Source organism: Bubalus bubalis, chromosome X, assembly GCF_019923935.1.
Source record: "Bubalus bubalis isolate 160015118507 breed Murrah chromosome X, NDDB_SH_1, whole genome shotgun sequence".
NCBI classification, from domain to species: Eukaryota; Metazoa; Chordata; class Mammalia; order Artiodactyla; family Bovidae; genus Bubalus; species Bubalus bubalis.
The window spans coordinates 74,464,785-74,481,762 of NC_059181.1; the positions used below are offsets into that span (position 1 = coordinate 74,464,785).

At 35.3% G+C, this 16,978-nt stretch overlaps 1 protein-coding gene and 1 non-coding gene across 4 annotated transcripts in view; one reads left to right on the forward strand and one right to left on the reverse strand.

Annotated features, from left to right (window-relative positions):
• Positions 1–16,291, reverse strand: part of HDX (highly divergent homeobox) — a 220,823-nt gene extending 204,532 nt beyond the window's left edge. For 2 of the 3 annotated variants that reach the window (XM_006076546.4, XM_006076545.4), the window contains exon 1: positions 15,997–16,279. The gene's annotated coding sequence lies outside the window, so the exon portion shown is untranslated. Of the gene's footprint in view, positions 1–15,996 lie in introns of all 3 variants that reach the window. The other variant, XM_044936634.2, reaches the window with a different exon arrangement.
• On the forward strand, positions 2,734–2,837 carry LOC112582378. The gene has a single exon (XR_003106917.1). It is a non-coding gene; the product is annotated as a U6 spliceosomal RNA (small nuclear RNA).
• Positions 16,292–16,978: the final 687 nt, after the last annotated feature.

Genomic DNA, 16,978 nt, shown 5'->3' on the forward strand with positions numbered 1-16,978 from the left:
AGTTGCTGAATTTAAAGGTGCAAAGTTTCTTATAGACCATTTCTTTATGATCCATTTAATATTGTAGGGTATATTGTGGTACTCTTCTTCTTGATACTGGAAATTTGTTTCTTTTGTCTTGGTCAGTTTGACAAGAGGTTTATCACCTTTATTGATCTTCTGAAATAATTAGCTTTTCGTTTCACTGACTTTTGTCTGTTGTTTTTCTGTCTTAATTTACATTGATTTCTGCTCTTACCATTACTTTCTTTCTGTTTTATTTGGAATTAATTTGGTCTTTTTTTTTTTTAAGTTTCTTAAGATGGGAACTTAGATTATTGATCTTTGACCTGTCTCCTTTTCTAATTATAAGCAATTAATGCTATAAATTTACTTCTAAGTACTAATTTGGCTGCATTCTACAAATTTTGATAGGCTGTATTTTTTAACAGCCTTACTGAAGTATATCTGATGTACAAAAGTTGCACAATATTCAATGTCTATAAATTGATGAGTTTAGCCTTAAACAAAAAACCAGTGATACCATTACCATAATCAAAGTTGTCAACATTTCCAACACCCTCCCCCCCAGAATTTCCTTGTGTTTCATTGTTTATTTGTTCTGTAATAAGAACACTTAAAATGAGACCTACTCTGTTAACAAATTTTTAAGTGTGCAACATTGTTGTTGTTGTTCAGTCACTAAGTCATTCATGTCTGACTCTTTGCAACCCCATGGACTGTAGCACATCAGGCTCCTCTATCCTCTACTATCTTCTGAAGTTTGCTCAAATTCATGTTCATGGTGCATAATACTGTATTGTAAACAATAGGTATAATGTTCTAAAACAGATCTCTATAATTTATTCATTTGGCATAACTGAAACTAACTACCCATTGAATAACAACTTCCTATTTCCTTCACCCTCCATTCCTGGCAACCACCATTGCATTCTCTGCTTCTGACTATTTTAGATACTTCACTTAAGTGGAATCATGCAGTATTTGTTCTGTGATTAGCTTGTTTCACTTTAATGTCCTTCAGGTTCATCCATGTTGTTGCAAATGGCAAAATTTCCTTCTCTTTAAGGACTGAATAACATCCCATTGTAGGTATATATTACATTTTATTCATTCATCTGTGGATAGACACTTGGTTATTTCCATATTATGGCTATTGTGACTAGTGCTGCAATAAATATGGGTGTGCAGCTATCTCTTCAAGATCCTGATTCTAATACTTTTGGATATAGTTGTCCCTTGCTATCTGCAGGAGATTGGTTCCAGGAACCCCCACAGATAACAAAATCCAAGGATGCTCAAGTCCATTATAATTGACTCTCTATATCAACCTATCCCTGGGTTCCACATCCATGAAAACAAAAAGATGACTATATACCCAGATGTGGGATTGCTAAATCATATGGTAATTCTATTTTTATTATTTTTCAGGAATCTCCATATTGTTTGCCATAGCTGCTGAACATTAATTGATATCCCACCAACAAAGTACAAGGGTTCCAATTTCTCCACAGCTTTGCCAATATTTTTTATCTTTTGGTTGTTTAATAATAGGCATTCTAACAGGTTTAATACCATAAACACACACAGAAATCAATTAAAAAAAAAAAACTTAAACAGAAGACCTGAAACTGTAAATCTCCTAGAACAAAACACAGGGAAAAAGTTTCTGGACACTGGTCTTGGCAATGATTTCTTGGTTATATCACCAAAAGTACAGGCAACAAAAGCAAAAATAGACAAATGGGATTACATCATACCAAAAAATTCTGCCTAGCAAAGAACAATCAAGTAAATGAAAACACAACCTACAGAATGAAAGAAGATATTTGAAACCATATATCTGGTAAGGGTTAATTTCAAAAATATGTAAGGAACTCCTAAAACTCAATAGCAAAAATAACTAATTATCCAATTAAAAGTGAGCAAAGAGCTTAAACAGATATTTCTTTGAAAAAGACATACAAATGGTCAACAGGTATTTAAAAGATGCTCAACATTATTAAGCATCAGGCAAATGTGAAGCAAAACTATGAGGACATGATTTATTTTAATCATCATTCAGTTCAAAATACTGATTTTCCCATTTATTGTTTAAAATATTTAAGTGTTTTCTAGATATCTTTGTTATTGATTTCCAGTTCAGTGTACTTATTTCAACTGTTTTAAGTTCTTTACAATTTGTCTTATGGCCCAGGCAGAATATGTAAGGAATATTTTAAAGAATATTCCATGTACATTTTGAAAGGAATGTATCTTTGGCTGTTGTTGGAAAGGCAGTTCCAATAATGTCAATTAGTTCATGTTGGTTAATAATGTTGCTCAGATTTTCTGTATCTATATTGATTTTCTGACTACTTGTTCTATCAGTTATTGAAAGAGGAATGGTGAAGTCCCCAAGTATAATTGTGCACTTGTCTGTTTCAACTTTTAATTGTATTAGTTTTGCTTTATGTATTTTGAAGATTTTTTTTAGGCACATACACAACTAATATTGTTAACCGTCTTTTGATAAATTGATCCTTTATTCATTATGTAATATGCCCTCTTTATTCCTCATACTATTCCTTGTTCTATATTTTAATTTGTCTGACACTGAAGGATATACTTCAGCTTTGTTTTGAATATTCTTTTATTGAATATAATTTTTTATCATTTTACCTTTAACTTATGCCTTCATATATAGTTGTCCTGTATGTAAGATACAGTTGAGCTTTAAAAATCCAATATGACGTGCTCACTTCAGCAGTACATATATTAAAATTGCAGTGATACAAAGATTAGCATGGCCCCTGAGCAAGAATGACACACAAATTCGTGAAGCATTCCATATTTTTACAGTCAACTTTAATATTATTGACTATAAACCCCCTAACATTTGGATGAGTCTTAGTATATGAGGAAAAATTGTGCTTGTTTGAATGAATGAAATACATTATATGCCAGGTTATAGGCCAGATTATATGTCAGGTTCTGTTCTATGCACTGGAGATATAGAAGTTGGGAGAAGAATCTCCTGGAACTGATACTATAATAAAGGGATACAGACAATAAAAAATTATATAAGTAAACTATAAAAACATCCAGTATGACAATATGTCTTTAAGCTAGTGTGTTTAGATCACTTATATTTAATATAATTACTAATATGGATGGATTTAGGCATATTATTTTAATAACTGTTTTCTGTTGGTCCTTCTGACTTTTTGTTCTATTTCCCTTTTCCCACCTTCCTTTTTGTTATCTGAAAGTGTTTTTGGAATAGTTTAGTTCATTGGCTTTTCGGGTACATGTCTTTCTATATTTTTGAAGTGCTTTTTTCACTGACTTTGGTCTCTATGATTTGTCATGAGAAATTCATTGTGTGTGTGTGTTAGTCACTCAGCCGTGTCCGACTCTTTGTGACCCCCTGGACTGTAGCCCACCAGGCTTCTATGCCCATGGATTCTCCAGGCAAGAATACTGCAGTGGACTGCCATTCCTTTCTCCAGAGGATCTTCCCACCCCAGGGATCAAACCCTGATCTTCTGCATCATAGCCAGATTCTTTACGATTTGAGCTACAGAAAAGTCTAAAATATGGAACACTTCATGAATTTGCATGTCATCCTTGCACAGGGACAAATTCATGGTCACTTTCAAATCTTTGTTTCCCTATATATTTATTTTTCTCCAGCTGTTTTCAACACAATACATTTGATTTTTAGCAATTTGATTATAATATCTGGTCATGATTTCCTTTGAGTTTAACTTGTTTCAAGGGATCTTGAATCTGTAAATTTTTATCATTCTTATGTGTTTTGTAGAGTTAATTCACTAGTGCAGTGATTCAGACAAAGTTGTTTTTGTTTTTGTTTCCTTTTCTATCTTTTTTTGGCCTTGTCATGTGACATGTGGAACTTCCCTGCCCAGGGATCAGACCCACATCCCCTGCATTAGAAGTGCAGAGTCTTAACCACTGGTCCACCAGGGAAGTCTGGAGGTTTATTCAAAGGAAGAATTTTAATGATAAAGTCAATTTATTTAATAAAGTGTTCAGTTATTGTATTTCTTCTCAAACAAGATTTGATAATTTCTGTCTTTCAAAGAATATGTACATTTACTTTAGGTGGTTGACTTTATAGGCAGAAAATTAATGGTCCATTAGTATTTTTTAAAGTTTTTTATTTATTTTTAATTGGAGGATAATTGCTTTACAATATTGTGTTGGCTTCTGCCTTACAACAACATGAATCAGCCACAAGTACATATAAATCTTCTTCCTCCTGAACCTCCTCCCTATCCCCCACCCCATCCCATGCCTCTAGGTTGTCACAGAGCACTGGGTTGAGCTCCCTGTGCCCATATTAGCACCTTCTCACTGGCTATTTTACACATGGTAGTGTATATATGTCAGTGATACTCTTTCACTTCGTCCCATCCTCTCCTTCTCCCACTATGTCTAGTCTGTTCTCCATATCTGCATCTCTATTCCTGCCCTGCAAATAGGTTCATCAGTACCATTTTTCTAGATTCCATATATATATATATATATATATATATATATATATATGCATTAATATATGAAATTTGTTTTTCTCTTTCTGACTTACTTCACTATGTACAACAGACTCTAGGTTCATCCACCTCACTACAACTGACTCAAATGCATTCCTTTTTATGGCTGAGTAATATTCCAAATTATTTATCTATTCATCTACTGATGGACATCTAGTTTGCTTCCATAGTAGTTTTACATTTGTCTCTAGAATTGCAATTTGGATCTTCTGTGTAATGAGAGTTTGATCTTTTAAAATTTGGGAGAATGCAAAAAATTAAGCACAACACCAACAGGCATGGCATCCATGTATGTAGATTTATTGTTGTTTAGTTCCTCAGTCATGTCCAACTCTTTGAAACCCCATGGACAGCAGAACACCAGGATTCCCTGTCCTTCACTATTTCCCAGAATTTGCTCAAACTCATATCCATTGAGTTGATGATATAGATGTTTCTGTATAATTTGTTAATGTAAATTTAATGTTGAAAATTAAAGGATATTATATTACAGCAGAATTCTATTAAAAACTAAGTTATTAAATAGTGTTTTATTTAACAAATTTTATTAAAAATGCAATAATGAACTGACACTTTGAACTTCATGAAATTTGAATACAGGCAAAAGAATTGCTATGGCAAATCTGTTCTCAGAAGCTCTCACTTTAATCTATCATTTACATTTAATGATCCTCATCTTTACAAATAGCAGTTTTCTATTTAGCTATTTTATAATTAACTTATCAGAATTTGCAAATATTGCAAAAAAATAAATTTCATCATCTTCTAAGCATGAAGTCAAGTAACAGGCATTGCATCTATTCAAAGACTATGAAAGGATATTCTTTATTTGTTTATTGGGCTATAACTACTGAAATGCATTGTACACATCTGTTATCTTCCATTTTAATAGAGATATAATTGGCCTCAATCACTAAGATAGACATATGAAAGAAGAAATTTTAACAATCTATATAATTTTCACAGGACATGAAGAAATTGTACACTGATCTCATTTTAAAAAACACTTTAAAATTCTCTACAATTGATGTTAATATTATCCAGTTACATAAAAGTTAAATATATATTCATAGTGACATGGCGCAAATTCCAAGACAATATTATGTATACATTGTTCATATAAGCAGATGAAAGGATATATCTACAATGACATATATCTATAGCCACATATAAATGTTCAAAAAAGTATTGGCAAGTAGATGTTTGATCTCAGATATTTCATCAATTTTAATAATTTGTTAGCTTTTAATGATGCTGCTTTTATCACAAATAATAAAATACCATTAAACTACAAATATCTTATCAATACACTCAGATATCAAAACTCATAACAAAGTAAAAAAGATTAATTTCAAACAGATAACCTGTTGGACAACAGAAGCATAAACAGGGCCTCACCTGGAAAACTGATTTTCCTGTTTTCTTCAGCTCTACTTACATACAATCATACAGAATATGTGACCATTGTTACATAGCATCTCCCAATGAGTTAAATACTACCTTGATCCATATATATTTGATGGCTAATTTCTATTCCTTTTTACATTTTTAGCTCCAAGCAAATTGTGCAAGTAAATCATTTCTATCTTTCACCAGTTCATGATAGTGATGCCATTGCCATAAGCCCTGACCACTAACATCTAGTAATTAACATTCTAAATTAAGACTTTTAAATGCAGATTGCATTTTAATTTACTATTGAGAGCTTTATAAAATTTCTCAGAGTTGCACACTGCAAAAGTAATTATTAATGAGTAACTCATTATATCAAAATTATATATCTCTTGAATTTCACTGTACTATGAATTTATCCTTTTTAGTTCTCTCAACCTTTTCTTATCATCTACATAACTCTATCCTACTCTTTCCTAACTCTTTCTCACTCTCGGCAAGAGTTTTCATAGGTAATTAAAATTTGTTTTTAAAATGTTGAAGCCATATTTATTCACTTAAACCAGATAGTCTTTTAATGTTTTGTGAATCAGATTTACATAGTATATATTAAGACTTAAGGGTAGAAACCTAGAATCAAAGAGATGAATTATTTGATTTTTTTATATTTCAATTTCTGATTTTACTGCAAAAACTGCAAAGGCTTTGAGGGTAAAAATATACATCCTATTCTTCAGGGAATTTTGAGAAAGTTTTCTCAAAGGACACTGTCTATAATATGCATAGTGTTGAAACCACACACACACACACTTTTAATTCATCAAACAGTGGAAGCATAAATTTATCCCTACAAATAATTTGAATAGACTAAGAAACTGTATAGTAGTTTAAAAGACTCATGGAGTACAACTCAAAACTGATAGTCACAGGTAATTTTTTTTTTCTTTTTCCTTTAAAAGAGAAAAAAAAAGGAAAAACAAAATTTTTCCTACATTGTCCAAATCTACCTTTGGGTCTCTATTTGAGGAACTCTGTCTTAATGTACTTAACTCATTCCATCAAATGTATTTTAATTGTGATTTATGACTATAAAAGAGGAGTTTTGTCACCATACCTGGTAGAAAGACTCTGTGTGTGAGTGAATACATGAATCTTATGGATTTTCTTTTCAAGATTATCAGTGAAATAAAACCCTCAAATTTAAAAATCTTCATAAAACTTGCAGACCCCTAAGAACATGTCCTTGGAACCCTATGATCTGCAGACTGCAATTTCAGAGACACCACCCTATGTTAAGCCTTTGACATTAAGAGAAAACTTAACCTATAGCCAAATCATAAATGTATGTATGCTTGAAGAATGGGATAAATAGTAACCCCTAATGATTTTGTTGGCACTGCATTTCTCTTGCATAGTCATATTTTTCACTTGGATATGAAGCACAACAGACTGTTACATAACAAAGGTGCTGCTGGGTATTTCATCACAATTATATTCACTGGTGTTAATCAGACCATATCTGAACATATTGACTATATTATCCAAGGTTTGATCATGACCATATTCAGCAATTGTTATTTTACTGCTAATTTGATTCATGTAACTTGATAACAATTTGTAAAAAATATTCTCAAGGCTATCTAGAAAGTATAGCTTCACCTGTGAATTTTGAGGACACATATTGCTTTAATATATTTTGCAGAGTGAGAAATCAGAGCAAAACTTTTTGCAAAGTAATCCTTTCCTCTCCAAGTCACTGCTCTCAAAAGTTGCCGAAATATAAGTGTAACACCACACACTTTAATTTTTTCACTTAAAATGTATTTCTTAAGCATATATTTGCATATTATAGTGGTATTAATGTACTGTGTTCTGAACATGTCTTAATTTTAAAGTGGTCAAGAGAGTAAAAAGAACAACAGTATTTCTCAATAACATCTTTATTGCTTCTCTTTAAAGGTGAGAGTTAGAAAATGGGAAATGGATGGCAAGAATGGTAATTATTAAAATACTGTTTCCTGAAGAGAACATTAACATAATTTTGACTGCACTTAATGCTTTTTATTAATATATTAATTTAATAACATTAAAATTTAATTAATAAATATAATCATAGATTTTAAAGCTAGGTATTATGAAGATTGTGCCCTCATTTCACAGTTGAATAAACAAGGCCAGATGTGATATTTTACTTTGTTTTACAAAAATGCCTAATATATATTATAAACACTTTGATGTCTAATTCACTTTATACAATACTTAGCATATTATAAAACACAAAATTATTAAATAAGTGATTTTGAGGATGATATCAACTTAGATATCAACTAAAGGACTATCTTGACTATATCAGTTTGCTAGGGTTGTTATAACAAAGTATCAAAAACTGGGTGGCTTAAACAGACATTTATTGTTTTGCAGTTCTAAAGTCTAGATATCTGTAATCAGGGTGTTGGTAGGGTTGGTTGCTTATGAGGACAGTGAGGGAAAGATGGGATGTAGGCCTCTCTCCTTGGCTTGTAAATGGCCGTTTTCCTATTTACATGGCATTCTCCCTTAATACTGACTAATTGCTTCTCCCAATAACAAGATTAGACACTGGCTTCCTTTATCAGCCCCGAAGGCCATCAGTTCCTGTGCAGACTCTTACCTCTCTGTTTCCCAGTTCCCAGAATCTGTGAATATTTTATGCTCCATGGGAAAAGCAAATTAAAGTTGCAGAAGGAATTAAGGCTGATAATCAGTTGACCTTAAAGTAGAGAGATTATCCTAGATTATTTTAGTGGGCCTAGTGTAATCACAGTTTTCTTTAAATCTGAAAGATGGAGGCAGAAGAATGTCAGAGTGATGCAATGTGAAAGATGTGATCAGTCATTGCTGACTTTGAAGATGAAAGAGATCCACGTGCTAAGAAATGTGGATAGCTCCTAGAAGCTAGAAAAGATGAGGAAATATATTCTTCCTTAGAACTTCCAGAAAAGAAAGCCCTGTTGACATCATTATTTTCACTCAGTGAGACCTGTTTCAGACCATTAACCACCAGAACTGTAAGATAATACATGTGTAGTTTAGAGTCACTGTGTTTGTGGTAATTTATTACAGGAGCAAATAGAAAACTAATTCAGTTCCTCTTGAAGATATTAGTGACAGTGACCTCAGTAAAGCTATACTCTTCCGTAACACTGTTGACAAGTCAAGTAATTAGGGTACATAACATTTCAATAGTAAAGTCGTTACTATCAACAAAGTAAATGGATTCTTTCAGACTTTTAACAATTTTACCCATCACATAGGTGTAGCTATCTTCTCAATGAGATAATGCTGTCTCTAGAATGGAGCAAAACTGATGCATATTAAACAGATAATACTTTGATTATATATTATTTTACACATGTGAAAATGGACAAAAGGAAGTTCACTTTTTTCTATGATTATCAGCTCCTAAAAGTTTAGGTTGTACAGGAATTCATATTTCACTTTATAACAGTGTTTGTTAGACTTTGACATGCATGGGAATCATGCAGGGATCTTATTAAAATGCAGATTCTGATTTGGTAGGTCCTGGGTGGAGCCAGAAATTCAGCAATATTCTAAGAAATTTCCAAGTGATGCCCATGCTACTACTCCATGGAACACACTTTGAATAGCAAGGATTTAATAGACACAGAAGCACCAAACCCTACCAGAAAAGTAAACTGGCTCCAAATGACAATGAACACTGAGTTCTCTCTACATTAAGAACTCCTAGTTGGGAAAAGGAAAAAACAAAAAACAAAACAAAACAAAAAAAAACCTGATCTTTGAAGTGAAGTGAAGTCGCTCAGTCATGTCCGATCCTTTGCAACCCCATGGACTGTAGCCTACCAGGCTTCTCTGTCCATGGGATTTTCCAGGCAAGAGTACTGGAGTGGGTTGCCATTTCCTTCTCCAGGGGATCTTCCGGACCCAGGGATTGAACCCAGGTGTCCTGCATTGCAAGCAGATGCTTTACCCTCTAAGCCACCAGGGAGCATCTCTTAAGAATTCACTGGTGATAAGAGTGAGCCTCTAAGTTCTAATTAAAATGCTTGACTTATTATGTTCATAACACATGCATATTAAAAATAACTTCATGTTGTCTTAGAATAGTGAGGATGAGTCAGGGCTGAACATTCTATACCTAATGTAATACTGCCCATTAATGTAGAATATATTTCTTCTACCACAATATACAATTACTTAGATCTTGTCTAACTGTTTCTCTGTTGAGGGGATATCAACACAACAAACAATTGGTTTATGAATGGGAAGAGCTACTCAGAGAATGAGTCTCAGATAATTACTCTCCTAATTGGCATAGCTATTTCATCCATTTCATACTGTGGAGAAAGGGAAATGTATTCCCAACTGAATGCAGAGTTCCAGAGAATAGCAAGGACAGATTAGACAGGCTTCTTAAGTGAACACTGAGAGAAAGAGAAGAATACAATAAAATAGGAAAGACTGGAGATCTCTTTAAGAAAACCGGAAATACCAAGGAAATATTTCATGTAAAGATAGGCAAAGGACAAAAACCCAAGGACCTAACAGAAACAGAAGAGATTAAGAAAAGGTGGCAAGAACACACAGAAGAACTTTACAAAAAAAGATCTGCATGACCCAGATAACCACAATGGTGTGGTCACTCACCAAGAGCCAGACATGCTGGAGTGTGAAGTCAGGGGGGACTTAGGAACCTTTACTACAAACAAAGCCAGTGGAGATGATGGAATTCCAGCTGGGCTATTTCAAATCCTAAAAGATGATGCTGTTATAGTGTTGCACTCATTACGCCAGCAAATTTGGAAAACTTGCAGTGGCCACAGGCCTGGAAAAGTTCAGTTTTCATTCCAATCCCAAAAAAAGGCAATGCCAAAGAATATTCAAATTACCATATAATTGCACTCATTTCACACGTTAGCAAGGTAATAGTCAAAATCCTTCAAGCTAGGTTTCAGCAATACGTGAACTGTGAACTTCCAGATGTACAAGCTGGATTTAGAAAAGGCAGAGAAACCAGAGATCAAATTGCCAACATACACTGGATCATAGAAAAAGCAAGGGAATTCCAACAAAAAAAAATCTACTTCTGCTTCACTGACTATACTAGAGCCTTTGACTGTGTGGATCACAACAAACTGCAGAATATTCTTAATGAGATGGGAATACCAAACAACATTACCTGCCTCCTTGAGAAATCTGTTTGCAGGTCAGGAAGCAACAGTTAGAACTGGACATGAAAAAATGAACTGGTTCAAAATTGGGAAAGGATGTATATTGTCACCCTGCTTATTTAACTGATGTGCAGGGTACATCATGCGAAATGTGAGGCTATAAAGAACAAGCTGGAATTGAGACTGTGGGGAGAAATATCAACAACCTCAGATATGCAGATGATACCACTTTAATGGCATAAAGTGAAGAAGAACTAAAAAGCCTCTTGATGAAAATGAAAGAGAAGAGTGAAAAAGCTGGCTTAAAACTCAACATTCAAAAAACGAACATCATGGTACCTGGCCCCATCACTTCATGGCAAATGGATGGGGAAAAATGTGAAAACAGTCACAGATTTTTAATTTTCTTGGGCTCCAAAATCAATGCGGATGGAGACTGTAACCACAGAATTAAAAGACACTTGCTCCTTGGAAAAATAACTATGACAAATCTAGACACTGTATCAAAAATCAGAGACATCACTTTGCTGACAAAGGTGTGTATATCAAAGCTATGGTTTTTCCAGTAGTCATGTATGGCTGTGAGAGTTAGACTACAAAGAAGGCTGAGCACCAAAGAATTAATTCTTTCAAACTGTGGTGCTGTATAAGACTCTTGAGAGTCCCTTGGACAACAAGGAGATCAGACCAGTCAATCCTAAAGGAAATCAATCCTGAATATTCATTGGAAGGAATGGTGCTGAAGCTGAAGCTCCAATATTTTGGCCACCTATTGTGAAGAGCTGACTCATTGAAAAATACCCTGCTGCTGGGAAAGACTGAGGGCAAGAGGAGAAGGGGCGAAAGAGGATGAGATGGTTAGATGGCATCACTGACTCAATGGACATGAGTTTAAGCAAACTCCAGGAGATAGTGAAGGACAGGGAAATCTGGTGTCCTGCAGTCCATGGGATTGCAGAGTCAGACATGACTTAGTGACTAAACAACAACAAATTTTATCCATAAAAGACATAATAGGTAGACCAAGCTAACCAAATAAGAAAGTATAATATATAAAGCAATGTATTATTGTAGGATGAAACACCTCAATCTGTCCTTTCACAAAACTCTGTGAAGAAATACTCTCACTAGTGCTTGGTACTTGACAGTAGGAAAAATAATGTATGGGTCTATATGCCTTCTGCCATCGAAGCCACTGGAGTCAAAACAAAGATCCCTTCTCCTAAAACTCAGCCTATCTGTTAAAAAAGTTTCATTTCCACTAAGAGAGAAAGTAATATGTCACAGGCATTACGGAATCATAAATAGAGATAAGTCTGGAGAAATTTTATACACACACAATATTTTAAAACAATAAATGAAGATCAGCCTCGCTCTAGCTCTCCAATCTAGAACCTAGTAGTTAAGAGTGAAGCCTCTAGAATGATGCTTGCTTTGAAATACTGGCTCTGCCACTTACTACTTGTATGATTTGGGGCAAGCACCATACACAAATGCTTGTCTGCTTGAGAAAAGTGCCTACACAGGGCATGTAAGTTACATGTTTCCATGGATGTTTTAAGAACCTTAAAGCAAATTTCCCCCAGTTCCAAGGGAAGAGAAGCTAATAAAATATTTTCCTCAATTTTTGCCTCTCTAAAAAATAACACGATTCTAAGGATCAACCCAGTTGGAGATAAATCTCATGAAAAACGATAGGAGATCAAGAAGGTAAGACAGCTGCTGTTGTAAATTTCTTTACAGATGTCAAATGTAACTTATAGCATCTGATTGGCACAAAATAGCATTTGACTGACACAGTATAATGTTAATTGTTCAGCTGCTATGTACCTGGATCTCTGGTTAATCCAGGCAATTTGGCTACTTTTGGGCACAAAAATGATTCCATTTGCATAGACAGGTTTCAGTGTATTGTCTTGAAATTTTATGCAGGCTAGAAAGGTCCCAGTTGTTGGTGACAGTTTTTGAATATACTAACCTCTCCAGTTCCCTTTGTATGCAGAACATATCTCTCTAGAATTTTCACAGTTTACTTCCAAATCACTATGCTAGATGTAGTGTATTCAGACACCACTAGTTTCATGTTTATCAGACTCTACAGTAAAATCAAAATAAAAAATTCAAATATTTTTATCCTGTTGGGGATCACAAAAATACATAAATACATAAAAAATACATTACTACAAAAAAACATAATTCCCTCTGGGAGTAGAATTTTCAAAAAGCAGAATTAATTAAATATTTTTTTAATATTCATAGTTTACTTGACAATAATTTTCAAGTTTACAAGTTATAATAATACCCTTTGAACTGCATTTCATGCATGTTCCTCAACCTCAAACCTTGATATGATATTGGGATGGTGCCTCAAAATGAAGTAGCAAAGCAAAATCTATAGAAATCCTCCATATTAAACCATAATCACTTTCATTCAAATAAAATTGAGGTCCGTGAAACAATTCAGTTTGAAGCCCAAGGAGTAGGAAAGTGACAGTTGAAATGTTATAAAATAGCAATTATGGAAACCATCACAATGATTAGCTCTGATTCAAGATGAAAACTATCAGTGACAGTCAATGTAAAGCAGCAAATGCAAGAAATCTTGCAATAAAAAGAGTGAATAATTGGTATATTTAAGAGAACTGCATAAAGCAATGTTATCAAAGAGAAAAACAGAAATAGGAAAATGTCTTAGTACTTTTCAAACTGAGAAAATTACAGACAGAACCACTTCTGGGATAATGTTACTTTGGTCTTGTTTATGAGGACAAAATATATTCACAAGCCACCCAATATATAGAGATATCTGTATTGCATTTTCTTTGACTCATATTGAAGTTTATTCAGTCACTGGAGGGTCCCTTGCTTGACCAATGATGAATAAGTTCCCACGTATATACAGTTCTTTATAACTATATCACTTCATTTCCCAAGAAAGTGGAAAACAAAGACCATATAGCAATAGATATTTCAAATAGTCATCCAGGTACTTTGGATATAAAGAAATACATGGTAGATGGCATGGTACCAACTCTTAAGGACAGATTTAAAATCCAGTTGAGGAATTTTGACTAACACACACACACAGTCAAAAATTAATGCAGGCTATAAGAAAAGTGGCAAATGTAAGAACTGACACAGGAGTTCTAGAAAAGTTGAGCTTAATAAGAGTTGGATTATACTTAGGAGGTACTTATGAGAGGTGTAACTTAAGTTGAGCTTTCAAAGTGGGTAAGATTTGATTAGACAAAGAGAGAGCATCCTAGGTGAAGGAAGTGGTAGTGGTACAAGGAGTGAAGTTCTTTAGGTAGATTGTTCAGGGGTCATTAGGGAGAGTTGTGCACTGAGAAATAAAGATAATGTTCCTGTGGTACAATTAAGTCAGTTTAGGAAGCTCTTTGCAATCCAAGTATACCTGGGCTTTGAACAATAGAAAATAAGGAGCCAATAATATTTTGGTGAAGAAAAATGATTTGTTGAAGGAAGTGCTTAAGCCATTAGACTGTCAGGATGAATTAGAAGGCTGGCTGGGAGGCTCCTGGAATGACTGGATGGACAGTGATGAGAGTTTAGACTGCAAACTAAGGGGAAAATGGTAGAAGAGGCTTTCAAAGGAAAACTCACCAGGACTTAATAACCCTTTAACTATGAGAAATGGGGTAAAAATCCAGATTTCTTTATAAAATAATTAGGAGTTCATGATCAGACCCTGGAGCAGAATTATTAACACTACTATACAATTTATCCACCAAGGACAGAACAAGGGCAGATAGGCAGGATTGTTCCTCATGTTTGCTGAGTAATATAGTCCCTCCCAATGAAGGGAAGTTGAACAGGAGTCTCTCAAAATAAGATTTAACCTTGGCTCTAAAAGTGGCGCAAAGGAAGAAGGGAAAAGGACTTAGCACCAAGCCTGAAACAGAGACCAAAGCTTTATAAGAGGCTTTTTCAAGGAAAAAAGGAGACAGGTAAGGATTTTTTTTTTTTTTTTCACTTTGAGTCTCTCCAAACAGTTTAAGTGTCAAACATCACTGAGTGGCACACCTAATCAGAGTTCCTTGAAAACTAAAAGTTGGATTCACTTGAATAATTAGTGTTTTCTCCAAATAGTTTCTCATCTCAATAATTTCTATTCCAAACTCCTCTCTGAGTTCTTTCCATTATTCTAAATCCGATAAGTGAAGATTAAGAATTTGCCTTCCTAAAATTCTCAGGCCCACTTGGGGCTGGATATGCTCTTTTAAAGTAACTGGTAGATTCTTTCCATCAATTAGCGCTTGAAGGCCAGTTTACCAACCAACCCTTCCCAAATTCTGCTCAGACAGAACTCAGCCCCACCCCCTCCAGATAAAGGAAAAAGAGCATGCGCAAATTCTAAGCCTATTCTCCTAGCCAGGAACTCCTCACCCACCCACACCCCAGCTCCCGCCCCACAAAGGTTATTATTGCGCAGGCGCGGCACCTTCTGCGCGTTCGAGTAGGGCTGTGCGAAATCTACAATCCAGTGAAATCTAGAAGTGGTAGAATTCACCTCTTTCCTTTCTTCCGAGACAGAGGCGCCACTTCCTCTTACTCTGGGGCCAGAAGCGTGTCCCAAACGTCGCCCTCTCTAGGAGCAAGATCCTTCGCTCTCTGCCAGTGTCTACTGTATCCCTTTCATCAGCTCGTTTTTAACCTCATGCTGCCTCTAGGCTTCACTTGGAGGGTAGAAGCAGTTGGTTCCCCAAAAGCCGCACCAGTCTGTTGGCAGCCTTTTTAGGCCGCTGAACCTCCGTGCCTGGCACTGGGCAGAGCATTAGCTCGGCGCCTTGTTCGCCCTCCTTCACCTTTCACACCCACACATGCAGGGTGCTTACCTCGGGCGTGGTGCGGTCACCGGAAGGAAAGAAGATCCCAGATCAAGGCAGTTCTGGGGCAGGCGTATTCAGCGAGATTTTTCCTGGGTCTTCACTGCCTCCTCAGACAATGAAATCAGCGTGTCCGATCATCAATTCTCATCATGATCGTGACGTCACAAAAGACAGCGGCCAATGGGAGCCCGAGATCAGCTCCGGACAGTCCCTGGCCTCAGCCCAGGACCCAAGAGTGGGTAGGGGGGAGGAGAGATAGCTGCCTGTTATGGGGCTGCCTCTCCCGGCACATATCAGCTACATCTGAAGCCAGGTCTCTCAGTACCTATCGCTTCCTGAGTAGAAGTGAACGCCCAGCATCCCTGTGACTATAGTAGTTATATGCCAGCCATTTGAGCAGGTCCTGCCTGGTCTTCCAAGTTGAGATTCGCTTGCAGCAGAATTGTTGCATACTGCCAAAATCAAGTGATCACATACAGAAATATATATATATATATATATATATATATATATATTTTTTTTTTTGCGGTCCGTGTTCAATTGACAAATGTATTGAACATCAGACAAATGTTACTGAAATCAAGGTGTCCATTGAGCCTTTAGAGTTTTTGTATTGTTGAAACAAGTCTAAGAGTGAGTGTATTGGTTTATGTCTCCCATTGATTCTGACAACTGAAGAAATTAAAATTATCGTTTCTGTTCACCTAACCTTAATATCTGTTTTGTTGGAAGTTTGAGTAATCACCATTATACCATAACAGAAAAAAAACCCTCAAGCTATATGTTACCTGTTAACACACTTGATACACTCCCAAAATATGCTGAAAGATATTGCCACTAGACATACAGAATTCATTGATCTTCTGCCATTATAGAACTTACCATTCATAGATACAGTATGACTAGCACACATTAAGCTTTCACAACAATACAATAAAGTACATGACCATGTGTTCAGTCATAAAAGACAGACAAGAGTTACGTCATT